Source organism: Schistocerca americana, chromosome 9 (genome assembly GCF_021461395.2).
Source record: "Schistocerca americana isolate TAMUIC-IGC-003095 chromosome 9, iqSchAmer2.1, whole genome shotgun sequence".
NCBI classification, from domain to species: Eukaryota; Metazoa; Arthropoda; class Insecta; order Orthoptera; family Acrididae; genus Schistocerca; species Schistocerca americana.
This window is the reverse complement of record NC_060127.1, coordinates 229,316,365-229,329,744: the sequence shown is the minus strand read 5'-3', so window position 1 is coordinate 229,329,744 and position 13,380 is coordinate 229,316,365.

The window sequence follows — 13,380 nt, the reverse complement described above, 5'->3', positions numbered from 1 at the left end:
CAATGCCGACATAAGTACAAGAAAACTGTCTCTTCTTGCTGTCTATGATTTGAACCATTCCTGTGACTCTAGTTATAGATTCCGATGCTTCACTTCAGGTTCACTGTATCCCTCTGACGTTCTTATTGACGATGAAACACAGAAATTGCATCGGAATTAAATACAAAAGACACAATGCAGACTTAAGTACAAGAATCCTGACTCTTCTTACTGTCTATGATTTGAACCATTCCTGTGACGCTAGTTATAGATTCCGATGCTTCACTTAAGGTCTACTGTATCCCTCTGACCTTCTCATTGACGATGAAACACAGAAATTGCATCGGAATTAAATACAAAAGGCACAATGCCGACTTAAGTACAAGAAACCTGACTCTTCTTACTGTCTATGTTTGAACCATTCCTGTGACACTAGTTATAGATTCCGATGCTTCACTTCAGGTTCACTGTATCCCTCTGACCTTCTTATTGACGATGAAACACAAAAATTGCATCGGAATTTAATACAAAAGGCACAATGCCGACTTAAGTACAAGAAAAGTGACTCATCTTACTGTCTAAGTTTTGAACCATTATAGATTCCGATGCTTTACTCAAGGTTTACTGTATCCCTCTGACCTTCTTATTGACGATGATACACAGAAATTGCTTCGGAATTAAATACAAAAGGCACAATGCCGACTTAAGTACAAGAAAACTAACTCTTCTTACTGTCTATGCTTTGAACCATTCCTGTGACACCAGATATGGATTCCGATGCTTCACATCAGGTTTACTGTATCCCTCTGACCTTCTTATTGATGATGAAACACAGAAAATGCATCGGAATTAAATACAATAAGCACAATGCAGACTTAAGTACAAGAAAACTGACTCCTCTTACTGTCTATGTTTTGAGCCATTCCTGTGACACTAGTTATATATTCCGATGCTTCAATTCAGGTTTACTGTATCCCTCTGATCTTCGTATTGACGATGAAACACAGAAATTGCATCGGAATTAAATACAAAAGGCACAATGCCGACTTAAGTACAGGAAAACTGACTCTTCTTACTGGCTATGTTTTGAACCATTCCTGTGACACTAGTCAAAGATTCCGATGCTTCACTTCAGGTTTACTGTATCCCTCTGACCACCTTATTGACGATAAAACACAGAAATTGCATCGGAATTAAATACAAAAGGCACAATGCCGACTTAAGTACAAAAAAACTGACTCTTTTTACTGTCTATGTTTGAACCATTCATGTGACACTTGTTATAGATTCCGATGCTTCACTTCAGGTTTACTGTATCTCTCTGACCTTCTTATTGTTAATGAAACACAGATAATGCATCAGAATTAAATACAAAAGGCACAATGCCGACTTAAGTACTAGAAAACTGACTCTTCTTACTGTCTATGTTTTGAACTATTCCTGTGACATTAGTTATAGATTCCGATGCTTCACTTCAGGTTTACTGTATCCCTCTGACCTTCTTATTGACGATGAAACACAGTAATTGCATCTGAATTAAATACAAAAGGCACAATGACGACTTAAGTACAAGAATACTGACTCTTCTTATTGTCTATGTTTTGGACCATTCATGTGGCACTAGTTATTGCTTCCGATGCTTCGCTTCAGGTTTACTGTATCCATCAGACCTTCTTATTGACGATGAAACACAGAAATTGCATCGGAATTAAATACAAAAGGCACAATGCCGACTTATGTACAAGAAAACTGACTCTTCTTACTGTCTATGTTTGAACCATTCATGTGACACTAGTTATAGATTCCGATGATTCACTTTAGGTTTCCTGTATCCCTCTGACCTTCTTATTGACGATGAAACACAGAAATTGCATCGGTATTAAATACAAAAGGCACAATGCCGACTTAAGTACAAGAAAACTGACTCTTCTTACTGTCAATGGTTGAACCATTCCTGTGACACTAGTTATAGATTCCGATGCATCACATCAGGTTTACTGTATCCCACTGACCTTCTTATTGACGATGTAACACAGAAATTGCATCGGAGTTAAATACAAAAGGCACAACGCCGACTTAAGTACAGGAAAACTGACTCTTCTTTCAGTCTATGTTTTGAACCATTCCTGTGACACTAGTTATAGTTTCCGATGCTTCACTTCAGGTTTCCTGTATCCCTCTGACCTTCTTATTGACGATGAAACACAGATATTGCATCGGAATTAAATACAAATGGCACAATGACGACTTAAGTACAAGAAAACTGACTCTTCTTACTGTCTATGTTTTGAACCATTCCTGTGACACTAGGTATACATTCCGATGCTTCACTTCAGGTTTACTGTATCCCTCTGACCTTCTTATTGACGATGAAACACAGAAATTGCATCGGAATTAAATACAAAAGGCACAATGCCTACTTAAGTACAAGAAACCTGACTCTTCTTACTGTCTATGTTTGAACCATTCCTGTGACACGAGTTACAGATTCCGATGCTTCACTTCAGGTTCACTGTATCCCTCTGACCCTCTTATTGACGATGAAACACTGAAATTGCATCGGAATAAAATACAAAAGGCACAATGATGACTTAAGTACAAGAAAACTGAATCTTCTTACATTCTATGTTTTGAACCATTCCTGTAACACTAGTTATAGATTCCGATGCTTCACTTCAGGTTTACTGTATCCCTCTGACCTTCTTATTGACGATGAAACACAGAAATTGCATCGTAATTAAATACAAAAGGCACAACGCCGACTTAAGTACAAGAAAACTGACTCTTCTAACTGTCTGTGTTTTGAACCATTCCTGTGACACTAGTTACCGATTCCGATGCTTCACTTCATGTTTACTGTATCCCTCTGACCATCTTATTGACGATGAAACACAGAAATTGCATCGGAAATAAATACAAAAGGCACAATGCCGACTTAAGTACAAGAAAACTGACTCTTCTTACAATCTATGTTTTCAACCACTCCTGTGACACTAGGTATAGATTCCGATGCTTCACTTAAGGTTTACTGTATCCCTGTGACCTTCTTATTGACGATGAAACACAGAAATTGCATCGGAGTTTAATACATAAGGCACAATGCCGACTTAAGTACAAGAAAACTGACTCTTCTTACTGTCTATGTTTTGGACCATTCATGTGACACTAGTTATAGATTCCGATGCTTTACAGCAGGTTTACTGTATCCCTCCGACCTTCTTATTGACGATGATACACAGAAATTGCTTCGGAATTAAATACAAAAGGCACAATGCCGACTTAAGTACAAGAATACTAACTCTTCTTACTGTCTATGTTTTGAACCATTCCTGTGACACCAGATATAGATTCCGATGCTTCACATCAGGTTTACTGTATCCCTCTGACCGTCTTATTGATGAAGAAACACAGAAAATGCATTGGAATTAAATACAAAAAGCACAATGCAGACTTAAGTACAAGAAAACTGACTCTTGTTACTGTCTATGTTTTGAACCATTCCTGTGACACTAGTTATAGATTCCGATGCTTCACTTCCGGTTCACTGTATCCCTCTGACCGTCTTATTGACGATGAAACACTGAAATTGCATCGGAATTAAATACAAAAGGCACAATGCCGGCTTAAGTACAAGAAAACTGTCTCTTCTTACTGTCTATGATTTGAACCATTCCTGTGACTCTAGTTATAGATTCCGATGCTTCACTTCAGGTTCACTGTATCCCTCGGACGTTCTTATTGACGATGAAACACAGAAATTGCATCGGAATTAAATACAAAAGACACAGTGCCGACTTAAGTACAAGAAACCTGACTCTTCTTACTGTCTATGATTTGAACCATTCCTGTGACACAAGTTATAGATTCCTATGCTTGACTTCATGTTTTCTGTATACCTCTTAGCTTCTTATTGACGATGAAACACAGAAATTGCTTCGGAATTAAATACAAAAGGCACAATGCCGACTTAAGTACAAGAAAACTGACTCATCTTACTGTCTATGTTTTGAACCATTATAGATTCCAATGCTTTACTCAAGGTTTACTGTATCCCTCTGACCTTCTTATTGACGATGATACACAGAAATTGCTTCGGAATTAAATACAAAAGGCACAATGCCGACTTAAGTACAAGAAACTAACTGTTCTTACTGTCTATGTTTGAACCATTCCTGTGACACCAGATATTGATTCCGATGCTTCACATCAGGTTTACTGTATCCCTCTGACCTTCTTATTGATGATGAAACACAGAAATTGCATCGGAATTTAATACAAAAGGCACAATGCCGACTTAAGTACAAGGAAACTGACTCTTCTTACAGTCTATGTTTGAACCATTCATGTGACACTAGTTATAGATTCCGATGCTTTACTCCAGGTTTACTGTATCCCTCTGACCTTCTTATTGACAATGATACACAGAAATTGCTTCGGAATTAAATACAAAAGGCACAATTCCGACTTAAGTACAAGAAAACTGACTCCTCTTACTGTCTATGTTTTGAGCCATTCCTGTGACACTAGTTATAGGTTCCGATGCTTCACTTCAGGTTCACTGTATCCCTCTGACCTTCTTATTGACGATGAACACAGAAATTGCATCGGATTTAAATACAAAAGGCACAATGCCGACTTAAGTACAAGAAGACTGACCCTTCTTGCTGTCTAAGTTTTGAACCATTCCTGTGACACTAGTTATAGATTCCGATGCTTCACTTCAGGTTTACTGTATCCCTCTGACCTTCTTATTGACGATGAAACACAGAAATTGCATCGGAATTAAATACAAAAGGCACAATGCCGACTTAAGTACAAGAAAACTGACTCTCCTTACTGTCCATGTTTGAACCATTCCTGTGACACTGGTTATAGATTCCGATGCTTTACTTCAGGTTTACTGTATCCCTCTGACCTTCTTATTGACGATGAAACACAGAAATTGCATCGGAATTAAATACAAAAGGCACAATGATGACTTAAGTACAAGAAAACTGACTCTTCTTACTGTCTATGTTTTGAACCATTCCTGTGACACTAGTTATAAATTCTGCTGCTTCACTTCAGGTTTACTGTATCCCTCTGACCTTCTTATTGACGATGAAACACAGAAATTGCATCGGAGTTAAATACAAAAGGCACAATGCCGACTTAAGTAGAAGAAAACTGACTCTTCTTACAGTCTATGATTTGAACCATTCGTGTGACACTAGTTATAGATTGCGATGTTTCACTTCAGGTTTACTGTATCCCTCTGACATTGTTATTGACGATGAGACACAGATATTGCATCGGAATTAAATACAAGAGGCACAATGCCGACTGAAGTACAAGAAAACTGACTCTTCTCACTGTCTATGTCTTGAACCATTCCTGTGACACTAGTTATGGATTCCGATGCTTCACTTCAGGTTTACTGTATCCCTCTGACCTTCTTATTGACGATGAAACACAGAAATTGCATCGGAATTAAATACAAATGGCACAATGCCGACATAAGTACAAGAAAACTGACACTTGTTACTGTCTATGATTTGAACCATTCCTGTGACACTAGTTATAGATTCCGATGCTTCACTTCAGGTTCACTGTATCCCTCTGACCTTCTTATTATCGATGAAACACTGAAATTGCATCGGAATTAAATACAAAAGCCACAATGCCGACATAAGTACAAGAAAACTGTCTCTTCTTGCTGTCTATGATTTGAACCATTCCTGTGACTCTAGTTATAGATTCCGATGCTTCACTTAAGGTTTATTGTATCCCTCTGACCTTCTTATTGACGATGAAACACAGAAATTGCATCGGAATTAAATACAAAAGGCACAATGCCGACTTAAGTACAAGAAACCTGACTCTTCTTACTGTCTATGTTTGAACCATTCCTGTGACACTAGTTATAGATTCTGATGCTTCACTTCAGGTTCACTGTATCCCTCTGACCTTCTTATTGACGATGAAACACAAAAATTGCATCGGAATTAAATACAAAAGGCACAACGCCGACTTAAGTACAAGAAAACTGACTCCTCTTACTACCTAAGTTTGGAACCATTCCTGTGACACTAGTTATAGATTCCGATGCTTGACTTCATGTTTTCTGTATCCCTCTTAAATTCTTATTGTCGATGAAACACAGAAATTGCATCGGAATTTAATACAAAAGGCACAATGCCGACTTAAGTACAAGATAACTGACTCATCTTACTGTCTATGTTTTGAACCATTATAGATTCCGATGCTTTACACAAGGTTTACTGTATCCCTCTGACCTTATTATTGACGATGATACACAGAAATTGCTTCGGAATTAAATACAAAAGGCACAATGCCGACTTAAGTACAAGAAAACTAACTCTTCTTACTGTCTATGCTTTGAACCATTCCTGTGACACCAGATATGGATTCCGATGCTTCACATCAGGTTTACTGTATCCCTCTGACCTTCTTATTGATGATGAAACACAGAAAATGCATCGGAATTAAATACAATAAGCACAATGCAGACTTAAGTACAAGAAAACTGACTCCTCTTACTGTCTATGTTTTGAGCCATTCCTGTGACACTAGTTATATATTCCGATGCTTCAATTCAGGTTTACTGTATCCCTCTGACCTTCGTATTGACGATGAAACACAGAAATTGCATCGGAATTAAATACAAAAGGCACAATGCCGACTTAAGTACAAGAAAACTGACTCTTCTTACTGGCTATGTTTTGAACCATTCCTGTGACACTAGTCAAAGACTCCAATGCTTCACTTAAGGGTTTACTGTATCCCTCTGACCACCTTATTAACGATAAAACACAGAAATTGCATCGGAATTAAATACAAAAGGCACAATGCCGACTTAAGTACAAGAAAACTGACTCTTTTTACTGTCTATGTTTGAACCATTCATGTGACACTTGTTATAGATTCCGATGCTTCACTTCAGGTTTACTGTATCTCTCTGACCTTCTTATTGTTAATGAAACACAGATAATGCATCGGAATTAAATACAAAAGGCACAATACCGACTTAAGTACTAGAAAACTGACTCTTCTCACTGTCTATGTTTTGAACCATTCCTGTGACACTAGTTATAGATTCCGATGCTTCACTTCAGGTTTACTGTATCCCTCTGACCTTCTTATTGACGATGAAACACAGTAATTGCATCTGAATTAAATACAAAAGGCATAATGACGACTTAAGTACAAGAATACTGAGTCTTCTTATTGTCTATGTTTTGGACCATTCATGTGGCACTAGTTATTGCTTCCGATGCTTCGCTTCAGGTTTACTGTATCCATCAGACCTTCTTATTGACGATGAAACACAGAAATTGCATCGGAATTAAATACAAAAGGCACAATGCCGACTTATGTACAAGAAAACTGACTCTTCTTACTGTCTATGTTTGAACCATTCATGTGACACTAGTTATAGATTCCGATGATTCACTTTAGGTTTACTGTATCCCTCTGACCTTCTTATTGACGATGAAACACAGAAATTGCATCGGAATTAAATACAAAAGGCACAATGCCGACTTAAGTACAAGAAAACTAACTCTTCTTACTGTCTATGGTTGAACCATTCATGTGACACTAGTTATAGATTCCGATGCATCACATCAGGTTTACTGCATCCCTCTAACCTTCTTATTGACGATGAAACACAGAAAATGCATTGTATTTAAATTCAAAAGGCACAATGCCGACTTAAGTACAAGAAAACTGTCTTTTCTTACTGTCTATGATTTGAACCTTTCCTGTGACACTAGTTATAGATTCCGATGATTCACTTCAGGTTTACTGTATCCCTCTGACATTCATATTGACGATGAAACACAGAAATTTCATCGGAATTAAATACAAAATGCACAATGCCGACTTAACTACAAGAAAACTGACTCTTCTTACTGTCTACGTTTTGAACCATTCCTGTGACTCTAGTTATAGATTCCGATGCTTCACTTCAGGTTTACTGTATCCCTCTGACCTTCTTATTGACGATGAAACAGAGAAATTGCATCGGAATTAAATAGAAAAAGGCACAATGCCGACTTAAGTACAAAAAAACTGACTCTTCTTACTGTCTATGTTTTGAACCATTCCTGTGACACTAGTTATAGATTCCGATGCTTCACTTCAGGTTTACTGTATCCCACTGACCTTCTTATTGACGATGTAACACAGAAATTGCATCGGAGTTAAATACAAAAGGCACAACGCCGACTTAAGTACAGGAAAACTGACTCTTCTTTCAGTCTATGTTTTGAACCATTCCTGTGACACTAGGTATACTTTCCGATGCTTCACTTCAGGTTTACTGTATCCCTCTGACCTTCTTATTGACGATGAAACACAGAAATTGCATCGGAATTAAATACAAAAGGCACAATGCCGACTTAAGTACAAGAAACCTGACTCTTCTTACTGTCTATGTTTGAACCATTCCTGTGACACGAGTTACAGATTCCGAAGCTTCTCTTCAGGTTCACTGTATCCCTCTGACCTTCTTATTGACGATGAAACACTGAAATTGCATCGGAGTTAAATACAAAAGGCACAATGATGACTTAAGTACAAGAAAACTGACTCTTCTTACTGTCTATGTTTTGAACCATTCCTGTGACACTAGTTATAGATTCCGATGCTTCACTTCAGGTTTACTGTATCCCTCTGACGTTCGTATTGACGATGAAACACAGAAATTGCATCGGAATTAAATACAAAAGGCACAACGCCGACTTAAGTAAAAGAAAACTGACTCTTCTACTGTCTATGTTTTGAACCATTCCTGTGACACTAGTTACCGATTTCGATGCTTCACTTCATGTTTACTGTATCCCTCTGACCTTCTTATTGACGATGAAACACAGAAATTGCATCGGAATTAAATACAAAAGGCACAATGCCGACTTAAGTACAGGAACACTGTCTCTCCTTACTGTCTCTGTTTTGAACCATTCATGTGACACTAGTTATAGATTCCGATGCTTCACTTCAGGTTTACTGTATCCTTCTGAGCTTCGTATTGACGATGAAACACGGAAATTGCATCGGAATTAAATACAAAAGGCACAATGCCGACTTAAGTACAAGAAAACTGACTCTTCTTACAATCTATGCTTTCAACAACTCCTGTGACACTAGGTATAGATTCCGATGCTTCACGTAAGGTTTACTGTATCCCTGTGACCTTCTTATTGACGATGAAACACAGAAATTGCATCGGAATTAAATACAAAAGGCACAATGCCGACTTAAGTACAAGAAACATGACTCTTCTTACTGTCTATGTTTTGAACCATTCCTATGACACTAGTTATAGATTCCGATACTTCACTTCAGGTTCACTGTATCCCTCTGACCTTCTTATTGACGATGAAAAACAAAAATTGCATCGGAATTAAATACGAAAGGCACAACGCCGACTTAAGTACAAGAAAACTGACTCTTCTTACTGTCTATGTTTTGAACCATTCCTGTGACACTAGTTATAGATTCCGATGCTTCACTTCATGTTTTCTATATCCCTCATACCTTCTTATTGACAATGAAACACAGAAATTGCATCGGAATTTAATACAAAAGGCACAATGCCGACTTAAGTACAAGAAAACTCACTCTTCTTACTGTCTATGTTTTGAACCATTCATGTGACACTAGTTATAGATTCCGATGCTTTACTCCAGGTTTACTGTATCCCTCTGACCTTCTTATTGACGATGATACACAGAAATTGCTTCGGGATTAAATACAAAAGGTACAATGCCGACTTAAGTACAAGAAAACTGACTCTTCTTACTGTCTACGTTTTCAACCATTCCTGTGACACTAGTTATAGATTCCGATGTTTCACTTCAGGTTTACTTTATCCTTCTGACCTTCTTATTGACGATGAACACAGAAATTGTATCGGAATTAAATACAAAAGGCACAATGCCGACTTAAGTACAAGAAAACTGACTCTTCTTACTGTCCATGTTTGAACCATTCCTGTGACACTAGTTATAGATTCCGATGCTTCACTTCAGGTTTACTGTATCCCTCTGACCTTCTTATTGACGATGAAACACAGAAATTGCATCGGAATTAAATACAAAAGGCACAATGATGACTTAAGTACAAGAAAACTGACTCTTCTTACTGTCTATGTTTTGAACCATTCCTGTGACACTAGTTATAAATTCTGCTGCTTCACTTCATGGTCACTGCATCCCTCTGGCCTTGTTATTGTCGATGAAACACAGATATTGCATCGGAATTAAATACATAAGGCACAATGCCGACTTAAGTACAAGAAAACTGATTCCTCTCACTGTCTATGTCTTGAACCATTCCTGTGACACTGGTTATAGATTCCGATGCTTCACTTCAGGTTTACTGTATCCCTCTGACCTTCTTATTGACGATGAAACACAAAAAATTGCATCGGAATTAAATACAAAAGGCACAATGCCGACTTAAGTACAAGAAAACTGACTCTTCTTACTGTCTATGGTTGAACCATTCCTGTGACACTAGTTATAGATTCCGATGCATCACATCAGGTTTACTGCATCCCTCTAACCTTCTTATTGACGATGAAACACAGAAAATGCATTGTATTTAAATACTAAAGGCACAATGCCGACTTAAGTACAAGAAAACTGACTTTTCTTACTGTCTATGATTTGAAACATTCCTGTGACACTAGTTATAGATTCCGATGCTTCACTTCAGGTTTACTGTATCCCTCTGACCTTCTTATTGACGATGAAACACAGAAATTTCATCGGAATTAAATACAAAATGCACAATGCCGACTTAAGTACAAGAAAACTGACTCTTCTTACTGTCTACGTTTTGAACCATTCCTGTGACTCTAGTTATAGATTCCGATGCTTCACTTCAGGTTTACTGTATCCCTCTGACCTTCTTATTGACGATGAAACACAGAAATTGCATCGGAATTAAATAGAAAAAGGCACAATGCCTTCTTAAGTACAAAAAAACTGACTCTTCTTACTGTCTATGTTTTGTACCATTCCTGTGACAATAGTTATAGATTCCGATGCTTCACTTCAGGTTTACTGTATCCCACTGACCTTCTTATTGACGATGTAACACAGAAATTGCATCGGAGTTAAATACAAAAGGCACAACGCCAAGTTAAGTACAGGAAAACTGACTCTTCTTTCAGTCTATGTTTTGAACCATTCCTGTGACACTAGTTATAGTTTCCGATGCTTCACTTCAGGTTTACTGTATCCCTCTGACCTTCTTATTGACGATGGAACACAGATATTGCATCGGAATTAAATACAAATGGCACAATGACGACTTAAGTACAAGAAAACTGACTCTTCTTACTGTCTATGTTTTGAACCATTCCTGTGACACTAGGTATACATTCCGATGCTTCACTTCAGGTTTACTGTATCCCTCTGACCTTCTTATTGACGATGAAACACAGAAATTGCATCGGAATTAAATACAAAAGGCACAATGCCGACTTAAGTACAAGAAACCTGACTCTTCTTACTGTCTATGTTTGAACCATTCCTGTGACACGAGTTACAGATTCCGAAGCTTCACTTCAGGTTCACTGTATCCCTCTGACCTTCTTATTGACGATGAAACACTGAAATTGCATCGGAATTAAATACAAAAGGCACAATGATGACTTAAGTACAAGAAAACTGACTCTTCTTACTGTCTATCTTTGAACCATTCCTGTGACACTAGTTATAGATTCCGATGCTTCACTTCAGGTTTACTGTATCCCTCTGACCTTCTTATTGACGATGAAACACAGAAATTGCATAGGAATTAAATACAAAAGGCACAACGCCGACTTAAGTACAAGAAAACTGACTCTTCTTACTGTCTATGTTTGAACCATTCCTGTGACACTAGTTACCGATTTCGATGCTTCACTTCATGTTTACAGTATCCCTCTGACGTTCTTATTGACGATGAAACACAGAAATTGCATCGGAATTAAATACAAAAGGCACAATGCCGACTTAAGTACAAGAAAACTGTCTCTCCTTACTGTCTCTGTTTTGAACCATTCATGTGACACTAGTTATAGATTCCGATGCTTCACTTCAGGTTTACTGTATCCTTCTGAGCTTCTTATTGACGATGAAACACGGAAATTGCATCGGAATTAAATACAAAAGGCACAATGCCGACTTAAGTACAAGAAAACTGACTCTTCTTACAATCTATGCTTTCAACCACTCCTGTGACACTAGGTATAGATTCCGATGCTTCACTTAAGGTTTACTGTATCCCTGTGACCTTCTTATTGACGATGAAACACAGAAATTTCATCGGAATTAAAAACAAAAGGCACAATGCCGACTTAAGTACAAGAAAACTGACTCTTCTTACTGTCTATGAGTTGAACCATTCCTGTGACTCTAGTTATAGATTCCGATGCTTCACTTCAGGTTCACTGTATCTCTCTGACGTTCTTATTGACGATGAAACACAGAAATTGCATCGGGATTAAATTCAAAAGGCACAATGCCGACTTAAGTACAAGAATCCTGACTCTTCTTACTGTCTATGATTTGAACCATTCCTGTGACACTAGTTATAGATTCCGATGCTTCACTTCATGTTTTCTGTATCCCTCTTACCTTCTTATTGACGATGAAACACAGAAATTGCATCGGAGTTTAATACAAAAGGCACAATGCCGACTTAAGTACAAGAAAACTGACTCTTCTTACTGTCTATGTTTTGGACCATTCATGTGACACTAGTTATAGATTCCGATGATTTACTGCAGGTTTACTGTATCCCTCCGACCTTCTTATTGACGATGATACACAGGAAATTGCTTCGGAATTAAATACAAAAGGCACAATGCCGACTTAAGTACAAGAAAACTAACTCTTCTTACTGTCTATGATTTGAACCATTCCTGTGACACCAGATATACATTCCGATGCTTCACATCAGGTTTACTGTATCCCTCTGACCGTCTTATTGATGAAGAAACACAGAAATGCATCGGAATTAAATACAAAAAGCACAATGCAGACTTAAGTACAAGAAAACTGACTCTTGTTACTGTCTATGTTTTGAACCATTCCTGTGACACTAGTTATAGATTCCGATGCTTCACTTCAGGTTCACTGTATCCCTCTGACCTTCTTATTGACGATGAAACACTGAAATTGCATCGGAATTAAATACAAAAGGCACAATGCCGACTTAAGTACAAGAAAACTGTCTCTTCTTACTGTCTATGATTTGAACCATTCCTGTGACTCTAGTTATAGATTCCGATGCTTCACTTCAGGTTCACTGTATCCCTCGGACGTTCTTATTGACGATGAAACACAGAATTGCATCGGAATTAAATACAAAAGACACAGTGCCGACTTAAGTACTAGAAAACTG